The following is a 14,760-nucleotide window of genomic DNA, read 5'->3' as shown; positions in this document are numbered from 1 at the left end:
TTTTTTTTTTTTTTTTTTTTTTGCTTGGGGAGATACCCTAGGTCCTGTAGGTTGTTTAGCAGCATTCCTAGCCGCTACCCACTAGATGGCAGTAGCATCCTCTCTTCCCCACTCCACCTCCTCACCCCCCATTATGACAATCAAAATGTCTACAGACGTGAACTAATCCTCTCCTCCCCACCACCCTACTGAAAACTGCTAGGGTGTTGGGATGCGTAAATCAGATAGTTTTAAATACTGGACGTAAAGTGTCCCTTTCTTTCTTTCAATGATTGGGAGAAATTTGCACGTTCCCTATTCCCTAGCGTATCAACATACTTGAGGCTCCCAAGATTAGTCCTGGGTTGTCCTGCCGCCTTGCCTGTGTGGCTCTCTCTACTGCAACACTCTCTAACCCAGCTTCTGCCTTGCAAACGCCTATCCATCCTCTAAAATTCTTTTCCTAGGGGAAGTTTCCCCTAATTCTTTCCAACTGCATGATATTTCTCCCTCTAAATACTTTCAAATGTCATTTTTGTTCTGCCATGTTGTATAGTTATGTGTATAATAGTATCATCTCTCCTGTTGAAACTGAAAACTGCATGAGAATGAGATTCATTGTTTTCTGTCTTTTTAGCCACCAGCGAAATGAGTACAGTTGCTGGCATATATTAGTTGCTCATTAAATGTTTGTTAAATTTTATTTAGGACACAAAAGAAATAAATGGCTTATTATAAGGCAATGACTAAAAACGTTAAAGTAAACTAAGAAAAGTTAGAGAACACAAAATTAAACTTATCTCCAGATGCTTGTTGAAATAGATAATTGAGCCAATAGAGGTTTATTGTTCAAATTATTCATGCAACTGCCTTAATTCTCTGTTTCTCTGTGCACATGTAGGAACAGCTGAGAAAGAATTATAGTTGTCATTTGAAAACTATTAAGTGATTTGCCTGCTGATGGAATTTGTATTCTTTTGCTAGAAACAGAATTTATCAAATAAAGGAGGTACAAGCAAATCTACATTATTGCTTTATTAATCAAAAAAGAGAGCCAAGGAGGCACTGCTAGTGTGGAGTGACGGCACTGAAACTGAACCTTTTTCCCCCTCATCTCTTCCTGTGGTTTCAGAAAACAATCACGCATTCTCCCCCAACACACATACAGTTGTTTGCTATGGCAGGTGTAATTCTCTTTTCCCTGAGAGTTTGAAATCTAGCCAAGCTTATGCATGGCCACTGATATATGATGCAGTTGTGATAAAGTAGAGGAGAAACTGATCTTCAATTTGGGAAACATGGATTAAAGATCCAGCGTTAACACTTCATAGCACTGTAAATATGTTACATTGAATAATGCCTCCCCTCAACCCCCCAAAAATGTCCATATTTGAGTCTCTGGAACCTGTCACTATGTCTCGTACATGGCAAAAGGGACCTTGCAGGTATGGTTAAGTCACATATTTTGAGATGGGAGATTATCTTGGATGATCTGGTGAGTCCAATGTAATTATAAGGGTCCTTATAAGAGAAAGGCAGGAGGACAAATACCTTAAACTGTCAGATAACATAATTGCTGGGCAAATGACTCAAGACAAGCCAACCACAAACTTTTTTTTCCATGGACTATAAGAAGGGAGAAACCCTTGATCCACTGAGGTGGCCAAAATGATGGAATGTGAATCTGGAGTTTGGGAATTTCATTGCCACCACATACGAAAACCAGCCTGAGAAAAATGTCAGCAGTGAGGGAAGTAGAGCTATGAGATTAAGAGTGATAGATTCCATGTATCAGCTTATTAGGTATTAAACATCTAGATCAAATTATACCTGAAGCTACTCTGGTTACATGAGCCAATAAAATGTTCATGCATAGGAATCATCAGAATGGGCTGTACTACCCATATTTCTATCAACATTCTGTTCATGATCATATAGGTATTCTCTAAGAAGTATGGAACTTTCTTTACAGCTCACTTCTACTCCTTCTGAGCCGTCACCAGAGTCACCCTTAATGGTTTGTTCACACCAATGCAGGCTGTACTGTAGCATATTCACAGTTATGCAACCATCATTACAGTGTCATTTTAGAATATTTTATCATCCGAGAAAGAAACTTTGTACCCATTAGCAGTCATTCCCAAGCCCTCACCCTGCCATCAGTAAACGCTAATCTACTTTCTATGTCTATAGATTTGCTTATTGTATATTCAGATTGATATAGATCTATATCCATATCATATTCATATTCAATATTTTATATAAATGGAATCATACCATGTGCGGTCTTGTGTATCTGGCTTCTTTCACTCAGCATAATGCTTTCAAGTATGCCATACCACATATCAGTATTTCATTCCATTTTATTGCCAAATAATATTGCATTATATGAGTATACCCTATTTCATTTCAGTTATTATCATTACAGGGTAGAATAGTTTTGAGTGAATGGGATGGAGAAGAAAGGAGCAGAAGTGTTTTTATTTTTCTGAGACAGAGTCTTGCTCTGTTTCTGGAGTGCCATTGCATGATCTCAGCTCACTGCAACCTCCACCTCTACAACTCAAGTGATCCTCCCACCTCAGCCTCCCAAGTAGCTGGGACTGCAGGTGTGTGTTGCCACACCCAGCTATTTTTTTGTATTTTTTGTAGAGACGGAGTTTCACCATGTAGCCCAGGCTGGTCTTGAACTTCTGAGCTTAAGTGATCCACCTTCCTCGACCTCCCAAAATGCTGGAATTACAGGCAAGAGCCCCCATGCCCTATCAAAAGTGTGATCTTAATGGCTGCTCAGGCCCCCAGGAGCAGCAAGAAGATATGTTTGACTAGAGCAGGAAAACGATGGTTGAAGAGGGATGCTGAAAATTCTGGGGAAGCATGCCAAAGGCCCATTTTCTTCCCTCCTGCTGGCCCTACCTGGAGTCAGGGGAATAACAGGTGACTTGCTCATCCTATATGGAGGCAACCTAATGCAGAAGAAAGTAGTGCGTTCTTACTCACTAACTCCGTTAGCTTGGGAGAGTCATTTAAGTCCGTGAAGTATCAGTTTCCTCCAATCATCCCCCTGCTTCTCCATTTACTTCCCGCAGCCCTATTCTTCATGAATAATCATGAAGATCATATTGTGAAGAGGGTAAAAGTATTTTATAAATTGGAACATATTTTCAAAAGTACAACAATGCTTCAATACAACAATGTGCTAGAGGCATTTTGAAATGCTTTCTTATGAAAGGAAAATGCTTTTGAGGTCCCTGAATTTCTTAGGAATTTATAGGTAAATAAGGAATGAATCAGAACCCCCAAGTAGCTATTGTGGTTAGTTGAAAATGGGCCCTAACAGACTCTGATGCCCTTCCAGGTAGCAGTCTATCTTATTCATCACTGTACCACATTGCTTGCCACGATTTATAGGCTATAGTAACATCAATAAACCTATTTTATTGAAGCAAAAACAGAACTTTCTATCATTGTGCATCAATCAGTACATGCATGATTTGTGTGCTGTATCCTCCAGTCATCTCTATTAAAGAAACAAAAAGAAGCACTAGTCTAGCTTACATTTAATGAGCACTTACTATGTGACAGACACTGTGCTACGCTCTTACATGCATTAACTCACAACAACCATCCCGCCTCCTCAATAAAGAATTCAAGGGTGAGAGAAGTAATATGTTTATTAAGTTTGAAAACTAATTTTCAGTGCTGACTTTATGCTGGTTTGATTTAAAATCAAAGCCTTTAAAAGGACTTTGGTTTACTTTATTTATTAGAATTAAGCATAATAACTATGTATTATCTCATTTCCAAAGACTGGGTCCTAAAGAAGAATCCAAAGAGTTTTGTTTTGTTTGGGGTCCATTTGAAAATATTTTGAAAATCATATGCATTAATTCTGAATGTGATACACTGTATGGCTCACCTGAGGTGGTTCTTAGTTCAAATTACAGTTTTTAAAGATACTGAGGATTCCTTAGATCCTTAGTGTCATTCTCTCTGCCAAAACAGAAAACGTCTGTATATTCTGTGCAACCATACTTTATCCTGTGATTTATTTTTCCAAAACTTTTCAAAACTCAACTCATCCATAAAATCCTCTGTGATCAAGGCGGAAGCCACCCAGACATTCTGTTAATATCCTCAGTGTGATTGATATTTCTCTCCTGCAGTGTGGCAAGATAGCATATGCGTATATGGGCAAGCGTATATATCTTTATGTTAATGTGCATCTGTTCCTCTTATCTCTACCATACTATTAAGATATTAAGCTCTCAGGGCCTGTCTTTCTTTCCCTTCACAGAAGACAGCATTTATTCTCCTGGGTAACCCTAGTGCCTAGTTTTGTGGTATAATGTACATGTTCAATAAACATGTACTTAATGAGTGAGTGCTCAATGAGGACAATGACAACATGGAAAGAAAATATCTTTCGGCACACAGAGAAAATAAGATCACATACAAATAGAAGTTTTAATAGTTTGCCTTCTTGGGCATTTTATTTTTAAGTATTCTCAGATGAAATATGCTGTATAATAGCTGAGATTTAGCAGGTAATTTTTATTTCACCTCTGTTTTCCAAAACGTTGCCATTTGCCAAATGCACCATACTTAAAATGTGCTTTTCCGACTGGGCCCAGTGGCTCACACCTGTAATCCCAGCACTTTGCGAGGCAGAGATGGGTGAATCACAAGGTCAAGAGATCATGACCATCCTGGTCAACTTGGTGAAACTCTGTCTCTACTAAAAATACAAAAATTAGCTGGGCGTGGTAACATGTGCCTGTAGTCCCAGCTACTTAGGAGGCTGAGGCAGGAGAATTGCTTGAACCCTGGTAGTGGAAGTTGCAGTGAGCTGAAATCATGCCACACACTCCAGCCTGGCGACAGAGTGAGACTGTCTCAAAAATAATAATAATAATAATAATTTTCCCCTTTCATGTACATTATAGTGCTTTATGGTTTTGTATGTCTCAGTGTCTTAAAGCTATGGAGTTCACTTATGTCTTGTTATTTATCATAGATTTACTCCTTGGGTTAAGGCCAAAGAAGAGAACTCAAGATGAACAATGGAGTTCTAACTCACCAACTCCCTTCTGTTGATATTAAAAAAAAAAAAGTTTGAAAAATTTAAATTCTGAGTTGCATGAAACTCTTGCTTGGTTATACTTTCTGTCAGTTTCTGTGAATTATTATTGCTACCTTAATCGATAACAGTAACCATAAATAAACAATACAGCCACCAATGCTTGAGAAGATTTGAATCATATTGCCTAGGTTTTCATCCCATTTCTACTTCCTTTCCATTTGAATGATCTTGAACAAGTAAGTTATTTAGCTTTTGTCTTCCTCCTTTGAAGTAAAGGTGAAAAGGGTGCTGTGACTCCAGGAGATAATTCGTGTAAAGGAGCTTAGTTCTAGCCATATGCATGGGAATTTATTCACATCGTTTATTATTACCTGCCATTATTTTTAGGATAGTGGTATTGATAAGTAGACTGGGTTAGGTAAACTCCTCCATGAACAGATGCCTTCAAGACCTTTTTAAAAAGGGATTCCCAACCCTTCACAGCACCAACCCAGTTTTATCCAAGAATGCTAAAAGAAAGGCAAATTCAAGAGAATCCAGAGCTACTGAGGGGTTCCTTAGTCTTACTTGCAAAAGGATTTTCCTTTACCTCGCAGATACTAACTACTCCATGAATACAATGTGGTCATGGTTCCAATAGTCTAGCAGAAGGATAGTGTCAACAATCTGGATGAAAATGTAGTCAGCTTAAGTTGAAGGACATTTATTTGAGCATTTAATTGCTTCCAGAGATTGGGCAGCAGTTATATGAGGGCTCAAGCTCTCCCAGGCAACACCTTGATACCTTCACTGACAAGGTGCCCTCTCTTTTGCACTTTACAGGCTTGCAGAAGTCTAAGTCCATCAATTTTGCCACTCATCCACTCCTTTCACTGAGACCCAAATGTCTACCACACCAGAAGTGGTCTTAGCTTTACTGGTGAATGGCAAATAAATGATTGCCTTTCCCTTTCACCATCCTCAAAGTCTCTTGTCAATTTCTACCTCTGGACATTACATCTCACACTCTTTTTGTTTTGTCCTATTTGTAATTGATCAAACAGATTTGTTTATGTTAGTTTTTACTCCTCACCTCCTCCCAGGCGTTTTACCATGTTGCTGGCTGTTGCAGCCCTTCAATTCTATGACAACAACAGGCACAAGTTATTATCACTGTTACAGATTAAGGCAGAGGAGTCATGATAACATGAAAACATGATAAATTCACAGGACCAGGGGAACAGAATAGAGAACCCAGAAATTAATTCATATATCTATAGCCAACTGACTCTTGACAAAGGTGCCAAGACCGTACGTCAGAGGAAGGGCCGTCTGTTCAATAAATGGTGCTAGGTAAACTGGATATCCATATGCAGAAGCACAAAACTAGTTTTAAATACACAAAAATCTACTCAAATGGATCAAAGCCCTAAAGGTAAGACCCCAAACTATGAAACAATTAAAAGAAAACATGGGGGGAAATTCTTTTTTTTTTTTTTTTTTTTTTTTTGACATGGAGTCTCGCTTAGTCGCCGAGGCTGGAGTGCAGTAATGGGATCTCGGCTCACTGCACGCTCCGCCTCCTGGGTTCACGCCATTCTCCTGCTTCAGTCTCCCGAGTAGCTGGGACTACAGACACCTGCCACCACGCCCGGCTAATTTTTTTTTTTTTTTTGGTATTTTGGTATTTTTGTATTTTTAGTAGAGACGGGGTTTTCCTGTTAGCCAGGATGGTCTTGATCTCCTGACCTCGTGATCCACCCACTTTGGCCTCCCAAAGTCCTGGGATTATAGGTGTGAGCCACCGCACTCTGTTCATAGTGGGGAAATTCTTTAGCACATTGGTCTGGGAAAACATTTTATGAGTAAGACCTCAACAGCATGGGCAACAAAAACAAAAACAAATAAATGGGATTATATAAATCTAAAAGCTTCTGCACAGCCAAGAAAACAATGAACAGAATGAAAAGACAACCTACAGAATGGGAGAAGTAAGTTGCAACCTGTTTATCTGACAGAGGATTAATACTTAGAATATGAAAAGAACTCAAACATCCTGACAGCGAAGAATAAAAAATAAATAAAAAACAGAAGACAAAAACAAAGCAAACTATCTGATTTTTAAAAAAATGACTCAATGATCCGAATAGACATTTTTCAACAGAAGGCATACAAATGGCCAAAAATATATGAAAAAATGTTCGACCTCACTAATCATCAGGGAAATGCCAATTAAAACCGAAGTGAGTTATCATCACCCCAGTTAGGATGGCTATTATTGCAAAGGAAAAACAAAAAAACAAATGCTAATGAGGATCTAGAGAAAAGGGAACTCTTATATACTGTTGGAAATGTAAACACGTACAGCCACCATGAAGAAAAATATGAACATTCCTCAAAAAACTACAAACAGAACTACCATGTGATCCAGCAATCACATTACTGTGCATTTATCCAAAGGAGAGGAAATCAGCATCTACATTCCCTTGCTTATTGCAGCACTATTCGCAATAGCCAAGGTATGGATTCAACCCAGGTGCCCAAAAACAGATGAATGGATAACCGAAATACAGTATATATACTCAATAAAATACTATTCAGCCATAAAAAAGAATGAAATCCTGTCATTTGCAGCATTATCGATAGAACTGGAGGACATTATGTTATGTGAAATAAGCCAGGAACGGAAAGTTAAATACCACATGTTCTCACTCATATGTAGAAGCTAAAAAAAAGTTATCTCATAATAGTAAAAAGTAGAACAGAAGATACTAGAGTCTGGGAAGTGTAGGGGAAACAGAGATGGGGAGAGATTTGTTAAAGGATACAAAATTAAAGCTAGAAAGGAATAATTTCTTGTGATCTGTATCACTATCGGACAACTCTAGTTAACAAAAATATACTATATAGTTTCATAGAGCTAAAAAGAGGATATTGAATGCTTCAACACAAAGAAATAATAAAGGGATGAGGTGATGAATATGCTAATCAATATATATTATCTGTATTGCAATATCACTATATACTCCCAAAATATGTGCAATTATTATGTCAGTTAAATAAAGCTGAAAAAAAATACTGCACAGACAGGAAAAAATGAAAAAATTAAAAAACCCAATATGGATTATAAAGGGGTGGCATGTGTGTGTGCATGTGTGTGTGTTTTAGAGGAGGAAGAGGTCATTTTTATCCTTTAAATAGCTTTTGCTTAGTTTGTAATTTATTTTATTCTCCTAGTTTATGTACTTACATGTCTATTTCTTGCTTTAAAACAAGGAAATGTTACCCCCCAAAATACTATTATCTAGATATTTTTCTACACATATACATTCCTGATACATGTAATATATAAAATTATTGATGTCACATTTACATAATTTCTTGTAATCAGAAATTTAAAATTAATATTATAAATGTATTCCCATAGCTATACATTCAGAGCAGCAGCAGCAGCATTGTGAAACACTGTATAGTGTTTCATTACATCAATAAACTCTATGAGGCACTCTATTTTTAGTTTTTTAAGTTGTTTCCAATATATTGCAACTGCTTACAATACTCTAATGATCATGCCTGTAGATATGTCTTCATTTATCCACTGAATTATTTGCAATATTAGAAGGAAGTGGCACATTTTAAAGACATTTGAATTACATACCATATAGGTCTCTGAAAGAGTTATATTAAACTATACTCTGAACAGCAATTTATAAAAATGATCTTTCTCTAAACTCTTACCACTACAGGATGTTTTAATTTGGTTTTAAATTTAAAGAGCAATGAGGAGGCATCCCACAGAGCTTACAATCTCCCTGAGTAGGGCTACATTAGATTTACAGTGTACAGATTTGTTAATCAGGACTGAATCATGGGAATGTGGGCATGTTTGTTCTATTAGCAAGAACTCTATGAGTTAGATCTAATAACTATTTTAGCCACTACCAATACAGCCAAATTTCAGAGACATCCCAAACTGGAAAAAGTCTATGCATTTTTTATCAAAAAATTCCCACAGATGTAATAATAGCAAATATTCTTTCAGTTCTTTTGAGATTGGAGGCAATAATGTTGTTTCACTTGAAATTATGTAACTCATTATAGACATTGTGGAAATTCAATTTATAGATATGTTTTCAGAAATAAGTAGAACTCTATTTGTTGCTCAATAAAAATGTCAATCATAAAGTAACAGCCACCACAACTTACTCATGTAGATGTCTACTTTTTGTGAATGAATCAGAAACCTGACAAGGCTATTTGGAACTTTACTTGTTCCTATCTGTTGCTTTGGCCAGTTAATCAGTTACTGACCTTTTGGAAGACAGTAATTCTCAGTCCCTCTACTAGCAAAAAGAAGACAGAAGTAAACATCAGTAAGGATATGGCCAAACCCTATTCAGATAGGACAAAAAAATCTGCATGACAATGCTTACAGGCAACAGAAAATGAAGAGTTATGATAGTTAATCAAATGAATGGTTGTATTTTCTGATCTCTAGGAGTTTAATAAATTTTCACAAAGGGTTCTTGGAAAATTTCTCTGAATATCCAAACATTCTATAGAATTTGTTATGCATTTATTTATCAAATGAATGAATGTAAATATCATTAGAAGCTTCATAAATCTCAAGGCAAAATTAAACTTAGAATGCTTTCACTATGATGTGATTTGGTTAAGCTGTGATTTATGGGTGCTAGGAAACCAGATAGCCTTGAACTTCTGAGATAAACTTTTTAGGATAGACCTATTGGGGATCTATATACCTTTCTCTTAAGTTACCTGGTTTTTAAAAAATTTAGTTCCTTAATATAGTAATAAAAATGTTATAAAGGCTGTGGGAATATGGGGAAAAAGGAGAAAACTAGGATTTACTCATTCTAAATTAGATGAGCACATGTATATTTTGGAAAATAATCTCATACATTCGTAATTAATCGAATCATTTAATCATTTATTCAACTAATGTTTGCTAAAATTCAATGATGCAAACCTCTTTTATTGAACTTAATCTGGGGAAATTCTGGGGTCTTCAGTAAAGGTCCTAAATTAGGGTTTGTGTATATATATATATATATATATATATATTTTTTTTTTTTTTAGGAGCAGGACATCCTACTGACTTATGACCACTTTATTCCTTTTTTAAATATTGTTGTTTTGCAAAGCATTCTTGGATTTGGTTCATTCACAGCAATCCTAGTCTTTCCATTTCCTTATTATTCCTCATTCTTGTTTCAGCACAGTATTTTAGTTTTCTAGGGTTAGATGTCCCTTTGCATAATGGGTTATACTTTCCACAGGATCTAAGTATAACTTAGTATCCAGACTGAAATCTTAGCAGAAGGATGCTCTACCTTGAAATTCTAGAGCTGACAATAAATTACATATCTGTCCTGTTTTTCATGAATTCATACTTCACTGACAATTGTAGCCATGCAGGCAAGTTCCTCAATGTAGGCATTTGTGATTATACTTCCTGAAACCCATGCCGTTCTATGTCTTTCTTCAAGATACTGAAACGTCTCTCTGCATGTCTCTTGGTCCATCCTACATGTTCCTTCCTGAGATCATCTTCTCAATTACTAGATTAACTTTACTTCCTTCATGGTTTCATTAGTTCACATATGGTTTTTGCCACTCATTACCAAGTTACAACACTATGCTACCTTTTTTTGTTTGTTTAAAGGTAGGGAGCAGCTTATTTTAAATCTAAAGTGTTCCCATTCCATTCTTAAGGGGAAAGATGACAGAAATCAGGCTCGTCTTTTAGAGAGCAGAAGTCTATATTCTCTACAGCAGCAGTAACCTGCTAGCAAGGAGTAGTCTCTTCCTTTCAAAGTGAACACAGGCAGGATCAGAGCCTTTATACATTTAACCATACATTTAAGCTTACATATTAGCTTCCAGAGGTATAAGTTTTGAGTGTCAAATTAAAAATATTGATCAGTCTAGTAGACCTTTGATATTCTTGAAAGACATACCTGAGAACATTGATAATAAACAATTTCCAAACGTCGCTATACTCATCTATGCCAAATAATATCAAGTATAGATATTACCTTCCAGATAGTAACCCTATTTTGTTTTTAATTATTAATTATTCCTTATAATATGTATTTAATTATTCCTTGTAATATGTATTTACAGTAGTGTAGTCAATCCTGATGCTTGCTCTTTCTCTATAGAAGACACAATGGTCTAATTTATTTTTATTATTAATATTGTTATTATTATTATTACTATTTTGCCTTTACTGCTCCAGTCTAGTCAAAAGGACAAATCATCAAAATTTGAACAAATAAAATGATCAAAATAAACCAAACATTTTTTTGGAATGAAATGACCTTCAATCTTAGATGATAAAACACAAATATGAAAGGAGCAGGGTTCATTCATTATAGAGGCAGCATCTAATGCAGAATATCAAGTCAATCCTGCTACCTTCCACAGATACTTGGCTTGGTTCATAGTCTTGCACCAAGTCCATTATTTTACTTTCTTCAAGCTTACGATTCCTTTTTATATTTTTAATACATTATATTTCCTTGGTTTTATTTTTACCAATAAATAAATCCATGTACACAGGTTGTTTATTAAATTAGAGTTTCAAATCCCCATTGAGACAAGTACACTGAGGAGTTAACTAAGCTCTTTTACTACCTAAACTGTTTCCTCCACCTGCCCTTTACAGAATAACTTAACGGTATGCCTCAAAAATTGAAAATTACTATCTGTAATGGGTTTTTATTTTGTTTAAAAATAAGTAAAAACGTAAGTGGTAGTAGTCTACTATACAGTCATCTGCTCTGTGATAGCACAGACAGCATGTCTATTGTGATTCTGAAAATATCTGACTTCACATAGGAAGGTGGGAAAAATTTTGCCTAGAATATTTCTTAAAGCAGGGAGAATCTCAGTCCTGTGGCTTCCTCCATTACCCAGGAGAAATTATCTTAGTGTGCTGCTAGGTTAAGAAAATCCTGATGCAACCTCTAAAGAGCCTTTTTTCCTTTTAGGTAGGTCTCTCCGATCCTTCAATGGTAACAGAAAAAAATACTCATTCCTCATTTCAATTTTTTTTCTTCCATGTGAAGGAAACTCCATTATAGCAGCTCTTCTGGCCTCTCTTTATCCCCCTTTCTCTCCCTTCTTCTTGGTCGGTAGAATTGCTTATTTGATTGGTGAACTTCAAAGCAAGATTTTCACATTCTTTTCCCCTTCATCTTTACAGTGAGCTACTTGAAAGAAGATACACTCAGGTCTGCCACTCCATACTAGAAATTTCATAGGGCAGGCTGCCATGTTGGGAGAGCCTGCAGTTGCCACGCACTTCTTGGGCCTGGATGGGTAAATCTATCTAATGTTGTAGTTAAATGTTAGGAATTTCATTTTTGTCACACTCACTGAAATGTTATCCCCAAATATTAACTGCATCATTAATAAAAGCGATGCATGGTTTTCTATTTGTCTATTTTCTTGACTTAGTGAACCTCACTTTGTTCTTAACTACAGCAGCTAGAATGGAAGCCCCTAAAGAATAGATTAGTGGTATTTTGAACTTACCTTAGTAAAATTTCTCCAACAGGTATTGATCTTCCTGAGAAAACTCAAAGAAGTTTAACAAGTGCTCTGGATTTCTGCAGATACTTCTTTAAACCTGGAGGAAGATAACATAAATATCATATTTTAAAATCATGCTATACAAGTGAAAACAAACTTAGTATTAGACATCCCTGCCTGTTACATTCCCTCAATATAATTTAGTAATTTAAAATCACAGAATGTCTTTCACACGTGTGTGTTACACGACTAACAAATCAAGACATGGGTAAACTATAGCAAATATGTATATGTATATATTTATATATTGAATATGTATATATTTATATATTGAATATGTAATATATATTGAATATTTATATATTGATATATCGAATATGTATATAAATATATACATATATATCTGTTTGATTTAGTTTACCCAACTCTAGATTTATTAGTCTTTCATTTCTTTGTTAATATTCATTGCATTTTATTGAAATATGTCATATGAATTTCACTGGAAAAGATTTTTATCTATAAATAGCTTATTGTACATAAATTTAAAAGACTTCCTGCTCTTACTTCTTCCCTCTGGCCATGAGCTAAAAACAATACAGATAATTATCAGTTTATTTCAACTCTAATAGTTGAAACTGACATTAAAAAACTAGAAAATATACACTGTAATTTACAAATTTCTCAGTTTGATATAGCATCACAGAAAATAAGTAAATATAGACATTGGATTGAGAATTAGAACTGGATTCAATTCATAACCCTGCCATAATTAGCCAGATAATTTTGGGCAAGAATCCAAAACTTACTGAGTCTTAACTGCTCCACATGTAAAACAAAAAGCTTTGTGTAAAATTGCCACCAAGGACCCTTCCATCTTTCAAATTCTATGATAATTTTCCTTCTAAGGGTATGTTTTGATATGGGTAGAATGATCAGGAAGATTTTGTGGAAGCAAAACTCTCATGCTTAAATAAAGCCTGAATTTTTATACACTTATATATACCAATTGTTAACTTCTCTCTCTCGAGCATGAGTTATTTGTAGGTAAGTGATACTAAGGTGGTTGTAGTCAGTGAATTTGAGATTCGTGTATTACTTGAAAAAAATTAATTATCTACCTGATGGAGTTTAGTACAATTTTATTTTTAACTCAGAAGATTAATAACCCTTTGGAGCCTAATGACCAGTAGGTCAGTTGTCCATCCTTCAGGTATCCTGATGTTAAGGAGAAGTTGAAATTCTGAAGGGACTGGGCAAACCACTTACAAAAAATATGTAAGATAGCTTACAGAATTTAGCATGATATGATGATTTTCTTCCCCTCACATATCTTCCAAGGAAAAAGGTATTTTTGGTTGAAATATTCATATTTAATTAGTGTTCATATGTTGTTGTCTTGCAAAAACAATACATTTCCTAAAACTGAAGGGTTGAGTGATAGGTGAAATTACTACTTGCAAAGATAATTTTAAAACTGGCATATCAGATTTGTTTGCTACTATTATTAGAATAAAAGAAACTAAGCTTGCATTATGCTTCTAATGTACTGGGCTAATCTCTCTACATTACTTTACAAATTAAGCTTCATGACTACTCCATAAAAATTTGGATTATAATTCTCATTTTACAGATTAAGAAACAGAGGTAAGGATGTTCAAGTCAGTTAAACAACTTAGTTTAACCCAGAAAGAGATAAGTGGCAGAACTGGCAAGTCTGTTTAATCCCCAAGCCTATACTTTTTCTTACTATGAACTATGCTATGTATCCTGGCACTACAGAAGTTGATGGCTACTTCTGGGCCCGCACATATTCAATTGAAGCAGATTCTATCAGACCTGTTGTATCTTAGCCTCTGAATGCATCAGTTGATATTGATCTTTTCATACCTGAATGCCTTGTCTAATTTCTCAGGAATCTGATTTTTGCATTTCATTTCAATTGTATGTTCAGGGGGACAAAATGATGCCTCCTCCTTCTTCTGAGTTTTCTACTTGGTATTTAATAAGTTTCAAATAAATTTGTTCATATCAGGATTCTTAGTACAGAGAACTGAGCGTGGTGGGGCTGCTGGCAGGGATATAGCATCAGAGTAGAAGTTCTACAACAGGTGGTTGTGATGAGAACAAGGCAGGGGGTTTGTTGGTTAGAACAAAGTGAA

At 35.7% G+C, this 14,760-nt stretch overlaps 1 protein-coding gene across 2 annotated transcripts in view; it reads right to left on the bottom strand.

The window, feature by feature from the left end:
- LRRC4C (leucine rich repeat containing 4C) overlaps window positions 1-14,760 on the bottom strand; it is a 1,320,805-nt gene that overhangs the window by 192,036 nt on the left and 1,114,009 nt on the right. For both annotated transcript variants that reach the window (XM_025356748.1, XM_025356749.1), the window contains one exon: window positions 12,605-12,698. The gene's annotated coding sequence lies outside the window, so the exon portion shown is untranslated. The remainder of the gene's footprint in view (window positions 1-12,604; window positions 12,699-14,760) is intronic.

The sequence above is a fragment of the Theropithecus gelada genome, chromosome 14 (assembly GCF_003255815.1).
Source record: "Theropithecus gelada isolate Dixy chromosome 14, Tgel_1.0, whole genome shotgun sequence".
Lineage (NCBI taxonomy): Eukaryota > Metazoa > Chordata > Mammalia > Primates > Cercopithecidae > Theropithecus > Theropithecus gelada.
This window is presented reverse-complemented; position numbering and strand designations above follow the sequence as displayed.